This window comes from Tympanuchus pallidicinctus, unplaced genomic scaffold, assembly GCF_026119805.1.
Source record: "Tympanuchus pallidicinctus isolate F22 unplaced genomic scaffold, pur_lepc_1.0 scaffold15, whole genome shotgun sequence".
NCBI classification, from domain to species: Eukaryota; Metazoa; Chordata; class Aves; order Galliformes; family Phasianidae; genus Tympanuchus; species Tympanuchus pallidicinctus.
The window spans coordinates 1214305-1232009 of NW_026294669.1; the positions used below are offsets into that span (position 1 = coordinate 1214305).

A 17705-nucleotide genomic window follows, 5' to 3' on the forward strand; every position below is an offset into this window, starting at 1 on the left:
CCTCTACCAGCAAAGGCCCTTCCCAAGCAGTCCTGCATTATGTAGTTCCTCATCATATCTTACTACAAGGCATGAAATCAATCGTCCAGAATCCTGAACAAGTAATTCTTTCTTCGTTGCACCTCTACAGTGGCTCTAACACTCAATATTATTCTGCTGGTTTATGCCCAAGTAATTTGTTATAAACTCCACACAGAATCCAATAAACTAAAGGATCAATTTGCAGTCCTTTGCCATTTGGATGATATATCTTTTGCTGCTCAGACTCATCTTTATCCGAAACATATGGAATTCTAGTTTTAATTATACAGTAGTAACAAATCCCACAAAGTTGCCATAAACATCATTATATAGGTCATTTGCTTTACAATGTCTTCTAAAACAAGAGCTCCACAAATTTGAACAACAAAAAAAAAAGTTGCTTTCAAATAATAATAGAAGCATCAGAATTCATTGCGATTTCTGCCATAAATATTTCTTACAGCATTTCCACACGTGTTGTCCAGAGACACATCAGACCACATTGCTACTGCCAGCCCCACACGAGCAGTGCAAACAAAGTGCACATCAGATTTAAGCAGCACTCAGGAGGGACACGAGCTCTGCTTATAGCTGCTGGTTGCTGCCTTAAGAGAGCTGAAGGAAGGCACTGATGCTCCTCATGAGTTCCTAAGGAACCTGCACACATGATGCAATCTCGTAAAGCTAAAGGTCTCCACCATTACTGGCCTTGTTTACACCATGGTAACAGCTGTGATACTGATAGAAATTCAAAGCCTAAGGAGATATCATCTAGAACATCTAGTTATTTCTTTCTTCTTTGCGGTTTCACACTCTGGAGAGAGAGAGAGAGAAGCAAAGCTGCATAAAGCAAGACAAGAAGTGACAATTCCTAATTTAAACAAGCTATTCAGACACTTCAAACAGGGCTGTAAGATCAAGCTCACAAGCAGCAGCAAAAGTTCGGTCTACTCATCTGCCTTCTTCACTGTAGCAAGTAAATAAATAAAAATAAGTCCTGGAGCAAAATCCAAGAGAAGGATTGTCAAGGCCTGCACCCATTCCAAAGTGCATTGCAGCATCCCACCACTCACACAGCACTGCTGCCCATAGGAGACGCTGCAGTGAGCGGACACAACTCCCTTCCCTTGAAGGAAAGAATGGCATCCCAATAAGTCAGATGCTCATCTATCACCTTTATGGCTGTTATTAATGAATTCTGGGCTTGTGCATACAACAAGGTATGAGTTACCTCCCTCCAAATAATAATTAATGAGCAATAGCCCAGGAAAGATATATTAACTTATCAATATTAATCAAGATGTAATGGAAACCCCAATGCTAGCTGCTAGGCAAGCAAAAGCCAGCAGACTGCACCTGCTGCTGCTGGAGCTGGTCCCATCAGCGTGGAGGAGCTCCATCGTGGCACAATGGCACGCTGACAAGTCTGCCACAACGCAGCCCTCAAACAAGTGTGCACACAGAGCATCATGTTGGCCTATAGCAGCAGTTATTCTGAGAAATTCACCTTACAAATGAAGCAAAAAACACTGAGGGTAGGAGCAGCGAACGCATGATTTATGGCAGCAGGAAAAGCCATCTTCCACAAGGTAACACTAAGCTGGCAGTAATTGAATGGAATAAAGGCAAGAGGACTTTCATTTATTTTTTAAAGCGTTCCTGACCTCCTTAGCTGGCAGTCCAGCGTTTTAGAGGGTCTTATAATGTCCAATCATTACGAATATACAGCTTCCCTGTCTCAGGGTCTTGTCAGCTTTCATCAACAGGCTTTGTGTTTCCACATCCATGAAAAAGAAAGCGTCTGATAGCGACCTGGATTTACCTACACGTATCTTCAGAGCAAGGCCTTCTTTGTGGTTGTCCCACAGACAGTTCCATGTTTGTTCAGCACCTCCCCTCTGTTCTGCTCTCGAGGAGCTGTGGGTTACCACCAGGTCCCCTTTCAGCCTCCTTTGCTCTGCGCTGACCTCAGCCACTCTTCACGTCCTGTCCTCTGGGCCCTTCCCCATCTCTGCAGCTCTCCTCTGGATGCTCTCCAATAGCTGTATGTCCTTCTATGGCAGTGCCCAAAGCTCTACCAGCAGAGCAGGCCCTGCCAGCTGCCAGCCCTGCCATCAGAGCCTTCTCCCAACACCTCGCCATCCCCAGCAGCCCCACCACAGCCCAGGTGATTCCTTACCCAAAATACATTTACTTACCTACCTCTGCTGGACTTAACAGCTTTCAGGACAACTGTCACTTGAAGCAACATGTGCATCTGCAGACAGGGATTTATGGCCGTGCTCCTGCTGATGGTCACCCCACATCACAGGGCAGCACCCATCACTGTTCCCTTTAATTGTGGAATGCTGTTCTACAGCAAAAAACACTTCTAACGACCTATTTAATTACTGCAATAAGATGTGCCAGATTTGGCACTGTTTTAAAAATGCATGTGCTTTCTTAACAAACATTGATTTTCACTTCTCACAGACACAATATGACACAGGTCGATCAAGTCAGGCCTTCTGAATGTTTTAAGTATATCAATCAGTTCTAGACTTCACCCCCATAATTGAGAAAATAATTAAGTCATGAATAAAACAAACCCTTACCTGTGATTCTTCATATTAAGGTCAGTGACTGTGTGACTGTCTATCTACCTGATTGCCTTGCAGTAAAGGATATTTTCCAAAGCAAACCATGCTTAACAAAGGAGTAAGCGAGCAAAGAGACAGAAAGCCATCCATCTCCTTGGGGAGAAGAGCTGTGCATGCACTGATTGAAGCAGAGAGCAGTGTAAGTGCACTGCTGCAGGTGACTAATGACAAATCACACATGCAAAAGGGGAAGAGTTCCTATTTCTGTAACACATCTGTTGGCACCAGCAAGTGCTAATGCTGTGGGCAGGGTTATACATCAGGCTTGCTGACTGCTCCTCAGCAAGAGGCAATACAATGGTGTACCAGGATTCGATAAGCAACACCTGGAGACTGAAAACAACCATGAGTCAAAAGCCTCATCTCTAATTACAGACAGAAGAAAGGAAACAGGTTTGGGGCTCTGTTACAGTCTTTTTTTCTTTAAACTAGCTTTAAAAAAAAAAACAACCAATCTGCAGACATTCAATACTGCAGATATTTCTGTTTCATTTGCATCAGATGTGTAACATCCTTCTCGTCAGAAGAAACTGTCTAAGGGTGAAGAAAGGACCTCATGACTGCTTCCATAACGGTAATATATCTCATCACTGCTTACTTAACCAGGAACTTCCCATCTCCACATGTAGCCAGTCGAGCAGCCTATGTAGTAACAAGTCAATTGATGCCAAAAGAGTGCACATCTTAAGATGCACAGGAAAAAAACAAAAAAAGAAACATAACATAATTAATCTGAGTTTAAGCTGGAGTCTTCCAACAGTTAAACAGGCAGAAAATTTAAACTTGCACTTAACCACCAGCACAAGATGGCTGTCCAAACCCAGAGCAGCCTTCACTCTGCCTCCTTTACAACTCAGAATTTTCACTCTTCTTAATGAGAAAACAGTGCACACCCACGTCTGCTCCATTCCCTGGTGCTGAGCAGCAGTGTGGAATCTGCCTGCAGGCACAGCCAATGGCTCTTTGCACACACATGCACACAACTGATCACTCCTCCAAGAAACTGCACCCTATCTGCACATGTATTTATTGAAGTGCATTTTTAATTGCTGAAATAGATGAAGAGGAATCAAAGGTGCTGTCTAGATAGACAGGTTGACAGCATGTATCTAAGGCATTGGTGCTGATCAACACAGCACTGCACCCTTGACAGAAGCTAACTACACAGTAAGATGCAACTTGCACATTCTTTTCTCTTAGAGAGCTGATAAAAGAAAAAATGCCTAAAATTATAGAAAAACTACTTTGCCATTAACAATGCCTGCTAAAAACAGACTTTCATTTCATTTCCTCACATATTATCCTGCCACGTATTAATTGTTCTTATGTAACCTGCACTTGCACCACAGAACTGGGAAATTCATTACACTCAGCAAGGGTGAGGATGAATGCACTCACACGAGGAACAAAGCATTTCTAATACTCATTTAAATTTTGCCCTCTCTTCCTCTGTAGAAACAGCAAAACCGAGGCAGGAATTGCCTTATTTTGCATTTATAATAGTTTGAGAGCAGTTTACTGCTGAAAACTTCCAGCAAGGGTACAGGCTGATGTAATTGTGCCCTCCTTCATTAACTTTCCTTTCTATTGCAACATGCCAGCTGTCCCATTAATGTCATTAATTCCAATCTATGCAGCAATTAAGGAAACCGAGGCAGGTGATGAGGCAGGTGATGCAGGAGGAGCGCACTGAGGCAGCTGGTGCAGGCAGGATGGTGAAAGAAACCATGGAGAGGTGGCAGCGGATGGAGGGAACTGAGAACATCACTGCACAGAGCTCCATCTCCCACAGCCATAATGCACCTGGACAGGAAAACCTTCATGTCTTAACCTTAATTCTGATCTGAATGTGTATGTTTGGTGGCCCTGCTAGGCAGGGGGGTTGGAACTACATGATCCTTGAGGTCCCTTCCAACCCGGGTGATTCTGTGATTCTGTGATTCTGTAATTCCTTTCAAGAAGAGCAAAGAGAAAAATGTGAAGATGATGTGAGCCACGAAACCTTTCTCACTTTGATACCAGATCAGCGTTCTTTTTTTTCAGTTTTTCTACATTGATGATAAAACACCTTCCAATACTCTACTGAAACAAGCTAAGCTTGAAATTATGCCCTTCATTTGACCTGTTTTCTATGTTGAAATGCAATCAGGGTTACTATTTTGGAAGACAGTAATGTGGAACATCTGCTCCTGAGGCTAAAGGAAAGCACCCAGCTGCCTCCTACATCACGCATCTGGAGGTCTACTTTCTCTTTCTTGTTTTATATCCTAGCAGGGAAACAGCATCCACACACCACTCGGTGCCTGTGGTTTCATTGAACAGCTCCATGTTAGCCCCAGCATGCTCACAGACAGATGTTTGTCTACACCTTGGGAAGAAAAAATCATTCATTAGGGGACTCAGCAGGAGGTTGGTGGCCCTGCCTGTGGCAGGGGGGTTGGAGATTCATGATCCTTGAGGTCCCTTCCGACCTGGGCCATTCTCTGATTCTGAGGGGACCAGATGGTGCTACCTGGATCTCATTAACATTAGACAGGCAAACAATGTTGGATTAAGCCAATTTAAGTTTACCTATCAGCGATCGATAAAGCCTTCCTCCAGCTGCCGGAGAGGAAAAGGCACTTCCAGAGGGCACCCAATTCTCTCCAGCTGAGACCAGCAGCTCTGCATTAGGCAGTAGATCCTCTCTGATTTATTACAGCCCTCACATGAGGCAGCGCTGAGCTGCAGGTTAGTTTGTGCCACCTTCCAAGGATGCTGCCCCTAGGAGCATCGCTGCCTGCCCCACAGCAAGGGCCCAGACCCACGGCAGCAGTCTTCTGGGTGTGATAAGCTTAGCAACCCAGCAGTCTGCCAGCCAGGTACAAATTGAGAGCAATTCTTCATCCTGAACACAATCTCACTTAGCGAGAATGGAGCAGCTGCTGAGAAGTACCAAGAAGACACCCTCATCAATTTGTTCTGCTTCCAATAAACTTATCACGACGACAACTGGAGCAAGAGGGAAGAGTTGTCATGAGGGGTGGGGACCTCTGTGGGGTCAGGTAGCTGTGCCTCCTCCTTCCTCAGCTGAGCAGTAACAGACACATTATCCCTCCTTATGTGCTTATCTCCCACTCAGAAGCTTTCTGCCCGTCAGGCTGCAATCCCAGGGATTAGCAGCAGGCACTTAGCTCCTGTCCTCACTGCTGCCCATGTCAGAAACAGCGAGCTGCTGGGGCTCGAGCTGCAAAAATAGCATTTTCTATTCCCTTATCACCAGTCGGGGTTGTAGAATGCAAAAAGAACCACAGCAGGGATTCAGCCTTCAGTTGGTACAAGACTGCCCCGTCCTTGGACGTGTTCAAGGCCAGGTTGGACGGGGTCCTGGGCAACCTGATCTGAATGTGGATGTTTGGTGGCCCTGCTGGGCAGGGGGGTTGGAACTACATGATCCTTGAGGTCCCTTCCAACGCGGGTGATTCTGTGATTCTGTGAAGACTGCCAGCACTACAGAACAGTCATTGATGTGTTGCTTATTTTGTCAGACTTTTCACTTGTTGGTTCATAGAATCATTCCGGTTGGAAAAGACCTCCAAGGCCACCAAGTCCAACCATGTGCTCGATGCACCGCTAAGAGCCACCGCCCACTGCACCAACACCTGCCATGGAACTGCATGAACATACATCAGATCACACAGATCAGATTTAAAAATAAAAACGAGCCTCTCATGAGAGGCAGTGAGATGACAAAGTTCAAACACTAACAATGTGACGGAGCACTAACCTAATTTAGGGGAAAAAAAAGGAGACATACATAAAGAATAGGCTAAAAAGTCTGAAAATTGCAGTGACAAAAATTAATTTGGAAAGACAGCAAAAGGACAGGAAATGTGCTGTCAACAAAATCTTGTAAAATGCAGAAATAGAAACCTAGCAGTCAAAGATGATCACATCTCAGACAAAACGAACCCAAAAGCAAAAGCAGACTCACAGTCAAGCAAACAGCGTGTGTTTGAGCACATGTGGGGGTGAGCAGGAAAAAAACAAGTAATTTCTATGCAAACTCTCTTTAATTATGTTTTAAACACGTACCTCTAAAACTGAGTGAAACCTATTTCCAGCACAGCACGAAGCCTGCAGGAAAACAGACAGCATGCATTTAGAGGGGACATAAATATGTTTGTTCTTCTGGAGAGGCTTTGTGGGGGTGTGACATCTTGTGTGTGTTTCAGCAGTTATGTATGGCTGCAACAGATGAGACAACTGTAAATTTGGTGAAGCATTAGCTAAATTAATGGATGTGTTAGTATCATCATTATGGCAGCACACAGTGTAGGGTCTAAAGATTAAAAGACTTCAAACAAATTCTAAAGCAACAGCTCCACAGACTGCAGTAACAGGTAGCAAACACAAAAGCAGGGGAGTAATTACTTGTGCTCCCTGAACAGAGCCCATTTAGGAACACATATTTTCAGCACAAGAAGCACTGACTGAAGCTGTGACATCCAGGGGAATTTCTCATACACAGAGACAGCAAAGTCAAGCACACAAAGCCTCGAGCTCTTCCTGCAGTGTGAAGGAGCTGTGCAGACTGACTGCAGAATATTTCAGCACAAGGAAGAGAACAACAAGCTTTAAAAGGAAACTACAATTAATCTTGATACCATGTAATAAATGGGTTAATATGTCTCACCTCTTAAGAGCCAGCAACATTTCCAAGCACTAATAAGGCTCACACCACCCCTCCATCCCAGTGACATCCCATCACTGCCATTCACCAGCTGGCACAGATGAGGCAGCCATAAATCCAGCCCTGTCTGCACCACAGGCAGCAGCCATGCTTGAGCAGGGCTAAAGCTATCCTGAATGTGATGCTTCCATGGCAGGAAACTGGAGGAAAAAATAGGAATAATCCTACTGAAACACACCCGATTGTCTCTCATGTTAGTTCATTATTCCCAAGCTGATGAGGCAGGCAAATCTTTACTTCCTTCCTTTTCTTTATTTCCCATTAGTTTCACAGCTCTCAAACTACTAAAACCAATACCTGCAAACATACAGAGCTGTTCTCATCGCTGTGAACAGCTCAATCCCAGAAGTTAACTGTGAAGATTATGCATGTGGAGAAGGACAGCACTGAGCCCAGAAAAATACACCTTCTTGAAATGATTTTGATGCCAATGTGGGAAGTAACTTCAGAATGTACACTTAGGGCAATGAGGGCTGCCCAGAGCTCTGGGTGCTCCATTCTAGAGGTGCCCAAGGCTGTGAGTGGATGCTGGGCAGCCTGAGCTGGGGGGCAGCCAGCCCACAGCAAGGCACTGCAACTCACTGATCCTTGAGGTCCCTTCCAACATAAGCTATCCTATGAAGAACTTGACCTAAGGAAGGAAGCATCTCCCAGAACAGATGCATGGCACCCATCTGTCCCCCTCCCTGCCACATCCAGCCACACTCCTGCTCTCCCCACCTGCTGTGAGCACAGATGGCCCAGCAGCGACCAGACACCCTGAGTGGCTGACAGCAGTCTGCACTGATGTAGAATTAATTATGAGCTTACCAGTGGGCAATTCCCAGATGTTCTTAGGTAAATCCCATTACCAGCCTCTCAGTCTGCTGGACAACACACAAGTTTTGTTTACAACGCAGCGTTTTCAAGAAAGCAAACACTGTGTTCTCCACCGTACTTTAGGCCACGGCTCCAACCCAGTAGTTTTGTGCATAACCTGATATATCCTCAGGTGACACTTGTAACCTGCTGATAAGCCACTTGAACAATCCACTGAGCAGGTTCTGCCATTGCTGGGGACTCTCATCCACAAGTTCCCTGCTTCCAAACGCTCGCTGCATGGAGGGCCTCCTCTGAGATTTTCTCCCCTTCTTGGAGCATCATACACCTGCATGAAGAATGACTTCTGATGCCTGAATCAATACCAGCCAACTGAGATTACAGCCAAGCAAATCCCACAAACGTACCCCCTCAGAGGTAGATGTCACAACGCAGGAGGCCTGGGAATAAAGTCAGAGTCATTATGTGGGTCAGCTTGCCTCATTTCCACACCAGCAGCCCCCCTAATCTGCTGCTAGCAGCTTTAGGCCACTTGGAATATTAACACTTCTTACCTCTATAAATGTTGACCATCATGCTGAACCATAGATCTATCACCTATTTAAGGATTTCCTTTTCATTTCCTCCTTTCACTTTACCTGCAAGTTCAGCTTTGGTTACAAGAGTTTCAACTCCTAGCAAGCAATCACAGGAAATGCTAAATGTCATCATCACAAGCATTCCAAAGCTTGGAGTGTGCCCACAGGAGACTGGACAGGGTAGAACAAAAAGCATGTATTTCTGGTACTAATAATTTCTGCTCTAACTGCAAGGATTTCACAGAATCCAGCCTGGATATCAATTCCACCCTAAATTACAGAAAGCTCAAAGCAAAAGGTGTTTTTAATTAAAAATGCCTGTACAGGCCTTTGCAAGCTCAAATTAAGGCTTACAATGGCACCATTATCTACAGACTGTTTCAAGAGGTTGCTTTAACTGTACCCACTGTGATAATTTAGGAAAGTTCTTGCCTTCTTTTTCCATGCTTACAGGATAACAATTCTGACCATAAAAGCAGCAGGAATCTGAAAATACAGAGATGGGAGCTCCAAACTGCCACTGAATGCCCAATGCTTTCCCTTGTTGCAGGTCTCCTCGGTACAGTAATCGACGTTAGCAATTACACTTCCATTCTGGCAGCACGTTTTAATTATACTTTATCATATTGCAAGAGAAACAGACTATTAGCTGCTGTTTTGTTGGGGCTTTTATTTTTTTTTAATATAAAGAGAACCAGCTATCTCTTAATTGTTTAATAACAACACCTGGAACAGAATCACAAAGTCCTGACTGCTTCATTATTTTCTCATCATCCTATTTTCGTACACAGTTAACCTATAACCACTCCCCCCCCCACCTGCAGCCCCAGCAGGGCTCACCGAGAGCAGATGAGAGCAGCAAAGCTGACTATTTAATTCCTCTGAGAACCCAAACACCAAGCAGGTTACCTTCCCTCCTGGTTCCAGATGTCTGCCCAGAAACACAGGAGTTGTTTCTGGTACGTGGCCTCAGATAAACGAATGACAAAGTTATGCATCTACAGCCAAAGTTCATTCCATACTACTTACCTATGAGATTCATTTTCTACAGTACCAGAAAGGATAATGACTGAAAGAATACATATTCATCACACTGAGTAATTTTAATACATTTAAATGATTTATTTATTCACTCCTTGTACCTTGGGCCACTGATGGTCAACACACAAACCAAGGCTGGTTTAGTGGCTGAATTGGAGGTGCATGACCTGTTCACGGGGAAGCAGTTCTTTCCTCTCACTTTATTCTTCACGCTGCCATAAAACACATGCCAGATGAACAGCATTTCTATGGAGCACCTGCCCTGTCTCATTTGTGACACATGGCTCTTTTTCAAAGTAATGTCAGAGCAACTTCTATACCTACAGAAAGTCACAGTCCCTTAAGAAAATCACTTCAAGCACAGTAGCTTAATTAAAGCTGGTTTTAAAGCCAGCAGTAAGAAGACAGTGTAAGAAATCTGCACTACACAAACAGCAAAACACTTTTCTTGAATATCAGCACCTTTAGAACAAATCAGCAAGGGATATACAACAACTTTGTGCACACTACTCTTTGCTATGAGAGTGGTGAGGTGCTGGAACAGCTGCCCAGAGAGGCTGTGATGCCCCGTCCATCCCCAGAGGTGTTCAAGGCCAGGTTGGATGGAGCCCCGGGCAGCCTGGGCTGCTGTGAAACGTGGAGGTTGGTGGCCCTGCCTACAGCAAGGAGGGCTGGAGCTTCATGATCCTTGAGGTCCCTTCCAACCCAACCATTCTGTGATCCTCCCATACCCACCAGTAGATGCTGGCCTCCACTGCTCTTTTTCTCTGTTCAGCAGTAGGTACGAAGGAACTGAGCTCTCTGCTCAGCACCCACACCAGAACCATCCAACAACTCATTCTTAAAGCAAAATGAATGAAGTATTCATTATATTTAAATATAAATGCTCTTTCACACAGCGTATGTTCCCATTTTCCTTGTCTTGTCGTGTCACATAAGGATTAAAGTACCTAGCACAGAGGGCTAAGCAGAGGCATAAATAATTATGACAGTAAATAGAGAATCCTTGAGGAAATCAAATGAAATGCTTAAAGGAAATATTTATCAGCGATACAAACCTTTAATCTTCAAAACAGCAACAGACCTTAGAGGAGACAAACCAAAAAGAAAACAAACAGGGCCCAACCAACACCTCTTCCTACCCACCTGGGCTCACTTCTGCACTTCTCCTCTAAGGAAGCAACACCTGTATCTTATTCTGGGGCACCCAAAGGCCTCAAACACAGCCCAGCATCAGTGACGTGTCACCCCACTGCAACGGGTCGGTCCTGGTGACAGAGGAGCTCACAATCCCAGGGCCAGCTCCACAAACACAGCCACACACGTTGTCAAGCAGACAGCACCGAGCCATCCCACACACCAGCACGCTGCCTGCGTTAATGCTACGGTACATTCAATCCAAAATCATCATTTCCACCCAGTAGAAGAATGAGGCAAATTGACGTTTTATGAAGTTTAAAACAGGATAATTTCATGCAGTTAAGTTTTAAGACTATCAAAAGTGGAACCAACTGCTGAACCCATCAGCAGTAAGGTCCCTATATGCTGTATTTAAACTTCCGAGCAGCAAGTAGGAGAAATTGCCATTATATAAAGCCTAAATCGAGGGAGTTTAACGTGGTTAAATTATTCCTAAACCATGGAAGACTGACAAGTTCTTTTATTACAAAGCGCTCTTATCGCTTAATGGAGAAAGTCTTTTATGATTAAAGTTTTATTTGGTTTTCAGATACCAACATCACTCAAGCAATATTGCTCTTGCAATTCAAGGCACTCCGGAGTGCAGAATTATCTCCATGCAGCAGCAAGGAACACACAGCTGAACTCACTGCAGAAATGACACAGTATGCCATACTGTGGAGGTTGATACCATTGTGAGGATCATTTTGGTTTGGTTTTAGATGTTTTTGTCACAGTCCCTCTGCACTTACACTGAGTGCAGCGATGCCAAGGTCCCAAGGCCAGAGCCTAGCATTCCATCTGCCTCTGCAACAAAACCTGGACAAATACAGCTTTACCATGCTTGCCTTGGGAATGTGAAGTTACCAAGAACATGGCAGCTCTAGGTTCAAGGCTTTGTGACTGGAGAATGTCCTCCAAAAACCCTCTATTAAACAAAGCCAAGACTGGCCAAGGCACTGGGCACAGGACAGAGCGCTTGGCACACATTTACATACAACCACCTTTAAGAGCTAATGAGAAATGGGAACTGAAGATAGGTTTTCAACACTTTGATAACAGCAGGACAAGAGGAAATGGTTTTAAGTTGAGGGATGGGAGATTCGGGTTGAGTATCGGGGGAAGTTCTTTGCTACGAGAGTGGTGAGGTGCTGGAACAGCTGCCCAGAGAGGCTGTGATGCCCCGTCCATCCCTGGAGGTGTTCAAGGCCAGGTTGGATGGGGCCCTGGGCAGCCTGGGCTGCTCTGAAATGGGGAGGTTGGTGGCCTTGCCTGTGCCAGGGGGGTTGGAGCTTCATCATCCTTGAGGTCCCTTCCAACCCAACCATTCTGTGATTCTGTTTTTAACCGTATCATCACTGAGCAATGCCAAAGTGTCAGAAATTGCTCTTAATAGAACCTACAGCAAGCATTAGTGTATCCCTGCACTTTTACAGACAGCTTCTTTACAAAATAAAATAAACACTCTTTAACTAAAAAACAGCTTATTTGCACTTGAAAACATTCCATAGCATAACACAGCAAACACAGCCCTTCAGCACAGTGTCGGTGTGCTGCTGACCGCTGTACTTTCAGAACATAATCTGGCAAAGCACTGCTTAAATTTTACCACAAAATATCATTTTCCACGTATTTTTTTCTTGAACTGCAGCACTGTAAGACACAAAGCATACAAGCAGGCGTTCTGCATATAAAAATGCTTTCCAGCTGATCAGACTTGAAATTATCTTAACATTTAAGAGCAAGCTGTGCAAAGCACAATAATGGCTATGACAATAAACCACACCAGACTGTCCAAGAGTGTGTGAACCCAGGACTCAGGCAGCACAGGGACAGCATCATAAAATCCCTGCTCCCACGGAGAAGAGGAGCAAAGCACCGCAGTGTACACCTTCCTTGGCACAGAAATGCACGCAACACTCTAGTTTAAGAAGGGCCAAAAGCCAATTAAGTGATCAGTGCTATACTTACTCCTGCAAGCCTAGAAATAAGGCCTTACTGACCAAGTGATAATTGAATTCCAGTGCTTAATTTGTACATTTAAGAAGCAGCCCTCTCTTCGATAAACACCAAATGTTTATCGGAATACTTCTTAAAAAGCCTCTTTGCCAGCCAAGTTTTTCTAATCTCAATAGCAACTGCTGTTTTCTCTCAATGAAAGGAAAGCAAAATTACATCTTGTGTGGTGATTATCAGTGAAAGAGCAATGGGGAATGGAGGGAGGAGAAGGCATCGAGGTGTACATTCACACTGCACCTGCATGGCTTTGCAGAACGGCTCCTCAGGAGGCACACAGCACACATGCAGCTTTCCTCTCTCCCTCATCCCACCCCAAAGCTCCAATTTTTAAAGCACTGCTACAGGTTTTCTGCACACAGAACAGCCATGGAGTATGTAATTAATGATGACCCTCGGGAGGAAAGGGCTATTTCTGCCACAGCTAAGCCCAGGCATGGTGACAAACTATTAAGAGATTTAGGGGCTAAATGTTTCCAGGCTGCTTCCAACCTTAACAGACAGGAAAGGAATCACACAGAATCGTAGGGCTTGGAATAGACCTCCAGAAATCATCGAGTCCAACCCCCAAAAGGAAGAAACTCCACACAGTGTACACACAAGCATTAGTTATACGACCCAATGGACCATTTGAACAAAAATAGTTTGTATTTGTTTTATTTTGCTGCTCAGCCTCAGAAAAGCTTGTAACTATTCAGGATGAAACTCAAGACAAAAGTGTCAAAAGTTACACCGGTTTGATGCAGAAATTCGTATCATAGAATCATAGAGTGGCTTGGGTTGGAAAGGACCTCAAAGATCACCAAGCTTCAACATCCCCTTTTAATACCAGCCCAGGCTGCCCAGCCCAGTGCCCCATCCAACCTGGCCTTGAACACCTCCAGGAATGGGGCATCCACAGCCTCTCCACTGCACTGTTATAACACTGCCATGTAACATGGGAACTGGGAGGCACCCAGAGCTCTCATTAATCACAGGCCTTCCCACCCCAACAACGTGAACAACACCTCTCTGTAGTTGGGATATCACAGGGGGCACAAAGTACCCAATGGTATTTACTCATCTCGCTCATTTTTCTGCACGGCAAGAGCCTGGGGTTCTTGTTTTGGCTTCGTTTTCTTATTAATTGATTTTTAATACAGACTAGGCTCCCAAGGACAAGAAGGACGACACTGGAATAAATTCCACTTTGATTCTTCACTCTTTATTATGCAGATGAATGCACACTTCAGCTTGTCAGGTTTGGCAATCAGGGCTCCTGAGAACGTCTGCAGCTGAAAACTTTCATTCCAGATAGAGAAGTACTCTGCACGACAGCTACAGAAAACAGTCACCAGGAGCAGCACTCAGATACACAAACAACCAGGGCTTCACACAGATATCATGATCTGTAATTGTTATTCAAGTCTCATACTGCACTACTACGGAGAAACATAATCGAGAAGTGTTTCTCAGTGATAACACCAATTAGTATTTCTCGCAAAAGTTGCCCCCCAATTCCATATCACTGATACTTCACAAGGGGAAAAACAACCACAACAGTAATCACAAGAACCACAGCTTAAAGCCAGTATTATAAAAACCTCTCTTTCCCTTTGCAAAACGGAAGAATTGCAGCACAGAGCCACTCAATGTGCTGTGCCCCCTTCCAATGCTCTATGACCTCTCTGCAGCTCTCACTGCTCCAATGTCTTCTTGCACTTCTTAACACCTACACAGAACTCACAAAGGATGGAAACCTACTCTGCCGTGCTCAGCTACGCTGTTATTTTCAGAACAAGTTAAGGACTGTTTAACAGCGGATTAAAAGAGGCTGATGGCAGATCAAGCTTCATTTTTAAGCCTCAGTTCTTGCAACCGGGCTTGAGCACGTAGACAGTGTTTGCAGAGCTTTCCTGAAATCAATGAAGCTTCATTCAAGGCCTAAAGCATGGCATCAATAACAAAAAGGAGCCATAATTCATCGACAGTATCCATTATTAAAACAGATGCTGGAAGCACACAGCTTCCAAGAATCACTTATTAGTTCCCACAAAACGAAAGGATGTGCAAGCAAGCGGGTCTAAAAGGTGATAGTAGTCCACAAAAAGGAGAGCTGCTGGCTGGAAAGAATTTCCAGTAATTTTATGAATCATCTGCTGAACATAAAAAGGAAATCTAAAAAGCTACCCATCAGCTGGAAATCACATCCTGCCATCACCAAAGCAAAGGTGACCTACAGTACCTGTTCATCCTCCGTCGCTGCAGTGAGAAGCATCCTGCCATTGGTCCTCCACAGCCTGCTGGAAAATGTGGCTCCTCTGCAGCCTGCTTGCTCCTATCAGGGGTCACCAGATCTCTGAGGAAAGCCTTCTTCTCTTTTTAGATGTTTGCAACCTGATAAAGGCATCTGCTATGCTCTAGCTTTCCCCTCGATCTCTAGAAACTGAACTGATCTAGAAATTAGCCCACTGTCCCATCACAATACCCAAATCAGCACTTCAACTTTTATTTGTCAACAAATCTGTGGCAAGACTTGAGCGCAGTGTACACATTCATCCCTCCATCCATTAAATCTTTATGGCATGCTATTAAAAAATATCTGCTCCCATTGTGAATGCAGACAGCCCAGTGCATACAGTAATTTGACAGATAAACACGTTACTATGGAAACCACCAAAATGAATGCCTTCTTTTCTAAACTTGGCCACAACCCCAAACTTTTCATACCGCAGCCCAATGTTTCATTCACTTGCTTTACATGATCACAACAGACCTTTTCTCTCTCGAAACAGAAATACATTACAGGGTTTGAATAAATGAACCTTTCCCTTACACCGAGTTGTCCTCAAAATAGCAGTTTAATAACTTGTACCGATTTTATGAAAGCCCTTTTGTACGACTTCAGAATACAGTTCATAATACAGGAACAGAAATCTGCATTAAAACATTAGACAAAAACATTACAGATTTGACACTACTTTATGAAAGTCTACAGCATACAGCACACTACAAAAACATGAGTCATGCTGCAAAGACAAGCATTCAAAAATACAATTCCATCTCATCACCCTCGCTCATTTTAATTAAAATAATCACACTCCCTAACAATTACTACTTCAGTCAGTGCACACGATCCCTGCTTTATTGCTTGGAGAGCTTTGACTTCCCCAGGTTCAACAGGTATTTTCCAAAAGCTTCTAAACAAGTATCTCCAAAGACAGCTTTTGTAACAGAAAATGTTGTGTTTAATTAACAATTTTGATTTTGAAATTAAAAGATCCGAGTATTTTTCTGCAGGAAAGTATTTTTCCATTCCAAATCCACAGCACCTTTCTCTGCCCCCCAGACACATCCTAAGCTTTCAGCCCCGCACAGCACACAACCTGGCCTTCACTTGATCTCCCAGACATTGCTGTGGGAAGGATGGGGCTGCAGGAACCAAAGCTTGAGCCTCTTGAGTCCCTCAGAACTCCTCCAATTCATGGAAAACAAAATTAAAGCTGAACTGATAAAGCTCCGGGCCATTGGACTACCATGAGTTACACAGCACTTCCTTTGTTAGAAGCTCAGCGTGCTGAGCAAACTGACCTCCAGTCCATGCATAAGCACTCCTGCTTTAAATACAAGAAGGATTATTTCTTCAGCCAGACCTGAAGGCACCCTGCCTTGCCTTTTGCAAGCCTTGCATGTTTCAGAAGAACCATCTGCTAGAAATATTAGATTAAATGCAATTAGTTCACAACATCGGATTTCATTTCCAATCTCTTCCCTTGGGCCAGCAACTGCTGCATTCATCTCTGTCATTTCACCCATTTAAAAACAAATTACCAAAAAAAATCCCACAAAAGTTCAGAACCGAGCTGTCCTTATATCTTTTAAAAAGCATTTGAAACAGAACCGTTATCAATACTAACACTGTATTTTATAGGATTTTCTGCAAACTTGCCAACTTTTCCCTCTCGCTCAGAGCCCTGGCTCAAGCAGCACACCTTGGCTCTGGATGTTCCCACACATCACACAGCTGTGGTCCTTTCTCCTGCAGGAAAGAGTAGAGGGGAGCAGCCCTGCATGCAAATCAAGAGATGCCCTCTGAGACCCCTCTCCCTGGCTGCCTCAGTGTGCTTCAGCCTAGAGAGGCCAGACCCAGCTTCCACTTCATGCGATGCTCTCCATAAAACTTACCTCTCTTACAGCTTTTCTCAAGTGCTCTAAATCTGCTGAAATTCCTGACAAAACTTGAGCTTCCAGAGAAATCTCTGCTTTTATGCAGTTTGCTACAAGACATGAGGTGCCTTTGAGGAAATGAAGGACTGCAAACCTTTTCTGACTTTACTGACTGCTTTTGGAAGAGCATCCCACACCCTGTCTGGTCCAAGGCCCTGGGAAGGACCATCTCTGCCACCTTGAGATTTGTCAGGCATCAGCCACCTGCAGTATCAGTATGGGGAAAGCAGCAAGAGGAGAACACAACCCTATAGATGCAGAGCCCACACTAAAAGGATGCAGAATGCTGACATTTTCACAAATTTTCTGCATATGCCATTGATAAGCAGGGACTGCTAAATACTGACCAGTATTAATTTTCTTCTAGGGCAGGAAGGAGGTATAAGAAATAAGCATATTTTCCTTCAATCGTGGTACAAAAATAGATAAAAGTAAAGACAGCTTGACTGGAAGCCAGCTCCATGTTAATTGGGA

The 17705-nt window shown here is 44.2% G+C and overlaps 1 protein-coding gene across 4 annotated transcripts in view; it reads right to left on the reverse strand.

Moving 5' to 3' along the window:
- Positions 1-17705, reverse strand: part of GALNT13 (polypeptide N-acetylgalactosaminyltransferase 13) — an 85404-nt gene that overhangs the window by 58083 nt on the left and 9616 nt on the right. The gene's annotated exons all lie outside the window — the stretch shown is intronic.